Below are 7,226 nucleotides of genomic sequence, written 5' to 3' on the forward strand. Positions count from 1 at the left end.
CCACCGGGTTCACATTTATGATGAACCTGGGGCTACAACAACTGCTACTATTACTAAAGATTTCATTTGCAGGATCAACAACAGACATGAGAAGTTCCTGCATTCCCTCATGACAATATAGCATCTACACAGTCTCAAGCACTCTCTATTCCTTGTCATTTCCTGAAAAACAAAACACACCTCATGATAATTTCCCTCTGGTTGCCAAGATCTGATTTTGCGGAAAGAACACGAGATGGGGGATGACTCTAGACTTCTTGACTACTTTCATATGCTTGGGAGGCTTACTGGTAGCTCTTTGCGATTTACTCTGCGTATTAAACCATCACTCTTCTATGCTATTTACATCCTTTTAATACATACAAAGATTCCCTAAATAGCATATGAGAGAATCTTAAGGTGCCATATCTATCTATCTATCTATAGCCCGACGCCCTAATCCTGCAAAGGGTGGCTGCAGACAAAACACCTCCAAGCTGCTCTGTCACCCACCATTTGACTACCCTCCCCCCCAAGTCACTCCCCCATATGCAGAAATAAATTGGTGAGGAGGAGGTGTTTAGCAGCCTCCCGAGATTATGAAAATATGGCCCCTTTGTCTTTCCTGCAAAAATTAATCAGGGTTAAAAGGAGATGATCGTAACTGTGTCTGCGAGTCTCAGTCCAGTATTTTCGTAAAGTTAACCCTTTCATCCTGAGTACGTCCATTGAATCTTGCTGACGATTTTACTTAACAGAGGAAAGACCTCTTGTAGTGAAAGGGGTTAATGAAGGCTATATCCAGCCCCTCCTGTTCAAATTCTCTGTCCTATGCTGAATACAATGATCTGGTGAATGCAAGAAGATATAAAAGGCATTACAGTACAGTACATTATTTCATCCTGCGTATGTCCTTTTATTCTTGCTGATACAATGATTTTACTCAATACAGGATAGATTTTGTAGTGAAAGGGTTAATCAAGGCTATATCTAACCCTCCAGTTCAAATTCTCTCACCTATGTTGGTTAAAATGGTCTCGGAAAAGTGAGAAGATGTAACAGGCATCACTTCATCCTGGGTACGTCCTTTCATTCTTGCCGATTCGAGGATTTTACTCAATACAGGTGAGGTTTCTTGTAGTGAAGAGGTCAATCAAGGCTATATCTAACCCCTCCTGTTCAAATTCTCTCTCCTATGCTGAATAAAATGATCTGATGGTAATGACAATATGATATAAATGACATCACTGCACAGAAAGGGGCAAATGCTCCAGCGATAACATACACTTTCACTGCAACACATACTGGAGTTTGACCACATCAGTCTATCGCAGCTTAACCCCTCCGGTCCAATGATCTATTACTGTGCTGTAGTTTATTTTATTCCCGAAACCTCTACACAATTTAACTTTAGGAAGGATCTAAAAGTGAGGTGAGTTACTGAAGGCTGCATCTAACCCCTTCATACTTAAAAGTCGCTCCAAAAGTACATAAAGTCATCTGTTGGAAGCGAAAAATAAAATATAAATCACTGAACTGAAAAGGCCAAATACAACCACAATATATATAATTTTGGAAGTTCAAGCTCACAAACAACCAATCTATACCATAACTTCCAACACCCTTAACACTCTTCACCCAATGTCTTCATGGTTTCTTCTTGCAATCTCTCCACAATCTTTACTCCCTTCAGTCCGATAATCTGTCCCACTGGCTTACTATTACTGTCTCTACATTATTTTCTTCAGCTTAGGAGTGACTTTCAGAGCTAAGAGAGGTTAGATATAGTTTTTCCCTAATTCTCTCACTACAAATGGTCCCCACTAATGTAAATAAAATCATCTAAAGTGAGCAAGAGGAAAATCAAGAATACATCACTGCACACTTCATCATCATCATCATCATCATCATCATCATCATCATTCAGATCTCTTTCCCCACCTATTGATGGGATGAGGTAGAGTCCAGAAAGTAAGAACTGCAGTGCACAAAATAGAATCAAGTAAAAAATTCAGCAAAAATAATAAATAAATAATAATAATAATAATAATGAGTTCACATATCTCCCAGGGCAAAACAGTACTTCACAATGTTCCTGCAGGTACATGGGAATTAATTTATCTTGGCACTGGTTTCATATTCTTGCTGACCGTGAGACTTCCTAACAACTCCTCCTTACTGATTTATCCTACACTTTAAAATCCTCCCGTAAGTTACTGATATTAGGGAGGGGGGAGTGAGTTGGGGGAAGGACAGTCAAATGGTGGGTGACAGAGTGACTTGAGGCGTTTTGTCTGCGGCCACCCTTTGCGGGATTAGGGCGTCGGGCTACAGACAGATGGATAGAGAAGTTACTGATCGATACTATGTCCCACACAGTCAAGCCTCTCTACTGAGAAATGAGGCTACTTCTTTTCACTGCTGTAATTTCTTCACTGCACTGATTTCTTTTGTACCTCATTTTTTGACTGCACTGACTTCTGTATCTTATTCCTGGTAATGACTGGTGATTTACTTAGTATCAAAGGGGCTAGGGGTTACAAAGTATCTCCCTAACAACTACACGGGGTCATTCTAAGGCTGAGTAGAATCATCAGGCTCTAGCAAGAACCAGAGGTGAGAATGAAAATGAGATAGATAATTGTTGCAGCAAAATAATGAGAACTGGGGAGATGGATGAAGCTGGAGTGAAGACGTGTGAGAAGCAAGTAGACGAGGGGTTTGGCTGTATGAAGAAATATGTAGCACGTATGATGGATAAGGTTGAAGGTGTGTGGAAAGCATGAAGAAGAGGTTAGCAGTTTTCAAAGAATGAGACTGGGGTTTGGTTGTATGAAGAAATATGTAGCACGTATGATGGATGACGCTGGAGTGAAGACGCGTGGAAAGCATGGAGATGAGTTTAGCAGTTTCAAGTAATGAGACTGGGGTTTGGTTGTACGAGGATATGTGTTGCACGTATGAGGGATGAAACTGGGGTGAGCACAAACTGTACATGCCTGAGCCACTGAGCAGTATTCTAGGTGACATTGGTAGCTTCCTAGCACCTCTTCATGTGTTATTTAATTGTATGATGGCAATTTTAGGCCAAGTTAAAGTGGACAGAGTACTGTATATGGACCTGTTCATGCTGACAACAGAATATACACAGCGCACTCAAACCAAATAATCTGGTATAAAACTCATAACATTCCATTTCCCTGGGCCTCATTCTGAGCAAGCTGCTACTCTCTGATGGATGTAATGCAGGTGAAAGAGACTGAGAATAACCACAATGTAAGCCAATGAGTTGGGGTGCTCTGCATCCAGTTTTTATCCTGACATAAACATTAGGGCCATCTGTGTTAAAGTACAGCTTGTTGTCTAGGTTGTATAGGAGGCTTCAAATTATTCTACATATTACATCTTACCATTACCTTCTGTGATATTTGCAGCATTTTAGTAACAATATACTCCATTAATAACATACAAGAGGATAGAGTTTGCATCAGTAATATACAAAAAGATACAAAGGTGCAACTGCTGAATAAATCATTGAGGAAGGTGTTAAGAAGTCTCCCAAGCAACTAATATGATCCTAAATCCAGTCCTGCCTCAGTGTGAACATGTAAAAAGATACTAGGGTACAGTGTGAAGAATTAATCACCGAGGAAGAGGTGTTAAGAAGTCTCCCAGGTGCTGTGTGAAGAATTAATCACTGAGGAAGAGGTGTTAAGAAGTCTCCCAGGCCACTAATATGATCCTAAATCCAGTCCTACCTCAGTATGAACAAGCAAAAAGATACTAAGGTACAGTGTGAAGAATTAATCACCAAGGAAGAGGTGTTAAGAAGTCTCCCAGGTGCTGTGTGAAGAATTAATCACTGAGGAAGAGGTGTTAAGAAGTCTCCCAAGCCACTAAGATGATCCTAAACACGTCATAACACTACATCTCACTTCCTGGGTCACAGAATCAGAGCAAAAATGTAGCTTATTATTTTACAGCATGTGATACCCATGAAAAACCCTTATAAAACAACAGCAGCTTCATCTACAACTTCTTATTATGCGCACACATTTAAAGCCACATAAAGTGCACTCTGCTTTCATACACACTATTGGCAGTTAGGAGGAGGGTTGATTGAGCTGTGTGTATGAGGATGAATACAATGTTTTTACTGGAAGTATTGGGTGAGTTTAGTGTACTGTACAGTTTGCTGACACATGTTGAATTGTTCCATCATAAAACACTGCAATTCATACAATACCTGATGTTCCAGCATCCAGTGACTGACCACTTGTGAGTTCTGAGCTATGAAAAAGCTGAAAATATTGATATCATACTGATAATTTTCACAGTACTATTTAAAATCGCATTTAAAATAGAACATCAAATGAGAATAGCTTTGGCATATCCAGTACTTATGGAATAATATTATGCTTCCATTTTACTGTAAAGAGTGAGACATTGAAGACAGCCCAGCTTTTCAAAGTGCCTGAGAAATTCCCTATTACTATCCTTATTTACAATGAAGTGTAATATTGTTCAGGAAGTACTTAATGTTACGTCAAACCTATTTCCATGTATTTTTCTTTTCTTAACACAATTTATGCTGAGACTGTACAAAGAAAATCATCAGTGTCAATATTTTCAGCTTCCCTGTAGGCCAAAGTCTGCAAGTGGCCAATTACAGCAAATCAGATAATAACAAAACAGCCATACTCATGCTAACCCCTTCAAAATATAAGGGACTGAGGGCTAGGTAACTGTAATTCAGAGCATTTAACTACAGGAGACTGACTTATGCCACTGGTACCATTTTACATGATAGAAAAACCTCCTCTAAGTCTCAAACCATATCCCATAATCCAATATATTACCACTATGCCGGGAAACGAACCCAGGACTCTCAGGGTACAGGTTTCTCTCTTCATATCCCATAAGCCACAGTGTATTCCAACCCGAGAGCTCTACCAACCGTGCGTACTTTATCAATTTTCTTGAGCTATCTCCAGACAATTTCAATAAACTTTTGGGAGCCCTCGTATACTGAAATGTTAAATAAAGGCTATATCTAACCTTCCCAGCTATAAAAGTCTCCCCAAAGCTGAATAAAATAGCTTAGAGATATTACAGTGAGAACAAAATTAAAAATACAGGTACAGTTTCATACATTAGTGGACTGAATGGCTTACAAAATACAACGGTGCTCAGTGTATCAACTTCAATGCTTCATCTATCAACTCTGGACACCAGAACTCTAGCCCAAACATAAATACATAAATTTCACACAGCCTGAAAAATGCAATATCTGCAACATGGCTTCAATACTGCAGTGCTCTTCCCTATCCTATCAGACATGAAGCAGAGACATAACCACGCCCAGCATCAAAGTTACTCACATCCCTGATTCACATTATGGACAATTTTTTTTATATGTTACTGGATTATTTTTGTCCAACTCAGATTTTTCAAACTGAATGGGTTAAATTAGGCTCTGTTACCCTCATGTGTGGCCTGACGAAGCTAAATAATATAGTCCAAAGATAGCAAGGATAAAAAATGAAAAAAAGTCACCATTTTCAAGGCTTTAACACTTTCAACATAACAGTATGTATTCAGTCTATTTGTTTTCGTCTTCATATAATTTTACTTAGCTAGGGTAAGACCTGTATTGAAGGGATTAATGAAGACTACATACTGTATTATCAAACCCCACCAGTTCAAAAGTCAGTCCTCAGCTCAGTTAATAATCAGGAAACGGCAACTATATACTGTAAATAAAACAGAGCCCTTGGGGTAAAGCAGTTCAGTATGCCTTTCAATTGGCCACCCCTGATAAATGATGGGATATGGCATCAGGCATGGGATAAGTATAGTGATCCTTTAACTGTGCACTCCTGTCTTACTGTAGGGAAGGCTCAGTCTCTGGTGTGGGAAGGGCAGACATTTTCTGAGCTTCACAAATTCACTAACCATCCTGATTAATGGACGTAAAGAAGTGGACATTATTAAAGAGGAAATGAGTTACAGGGAGTCTAATACGATGCAGGACAGACACTGGCAATGCTGACTTGAACCATCTCTGCAGTACATGACAACTGGGATGCACCATACTGTGATTACCCTATACAATGGCAGACTAAGGAGTTCCTACCTATGCAGAATTAACATTTCAAACCAATTTCATGGCACTTCAATCTTCAAAATGTTCTATGTATGAGGCAGATACTACAAACATCACAAAACTTGCGATTGTATTCTCATCCATTAAGGAGGCTCCCCAACACCTCTTCCTTAACAACTTATTTTTATATACGGCATGTTAATATCCTCTCCTACTGTACTGTATCCTGTATGTGCAATATATGTCAGCATTACCTAGATTTACCAAGTAGTCAAACACCGGGCTGAGACTACTACTCACTCAAATCTCCCACACACAGCTCATCCTCTTAGGGTCTTTGCCTCCTCTCTCTTCATTGCACCTTACCATTTAGAAGGACCCTGTTACAACCCTGACATGATGCTGTCTACAGGAGGGCAGCTGCTTACTTGTGGTCAATGGGTATGCTCAGCCAGAGTACAGTAACAACAACCTAGATTCAGACCCTATAAAAGAGAATATTACAGTGCAGTGTTCATAATAAGTCACTAAGGAAGAGATGCTACAAGCTTACGATGCTCTCCCAAATACGACTTTCAGCAGTTTATGGTACAAACACATATCCATATAAAAATCTATGGTATAAAATCTCAGTGTACAAAAACACACACAATTCCTATGTCTGCAGCAGCAATGTCAGTTTGTACTAGTGTAATGCTAACCAGTGCATATGTACAGCTGCGGACATCAATATCAATTCACTTCACTGCTATAAATAACAAAACAGTGAGCCATTACTTACACGTCTCTAATTAGTTCTCTATCGTGTTTTTCCTCTCCTTTCTCTCTGGACCCTACCTCAACCCATCCTTGAGGTTGGGATGATTATGATGGTGATATGCAAACCTTATATTTATTCAGCTTAAAAGTGAACTGATATTACTGCCCTATGTTACTGTCATGAGCCATAATTTCTGCTCAACTCCCTAGCTGGCAGCATCCACACCAAATACTTCCTGGCATGACGGGATGTTATGTATCACTGTAACCCACACAAGTTCTCACTTGTAACACCTCTTGCCTGTAACCACCCCTAATTAATACACTTCTATGGGCTACAGTTATGCAAAACTCCCGAACACACCCACCCACACCAGGAAAT

This window comes from Coenobita brevimanus, chromosome 109, assembly GCF_032717465.1.
Source record: "Coenobita brevimanus isolate Jiangsu-jjx chromosome 109, ASM3271746v2, whole genome shotgun sequence".
NCBI lineage: Eukaryota > Metazoa > Arthropoda > Malacostraca > Decapoda > Coenobitidae > Coenobita > Coenobita brevimanus.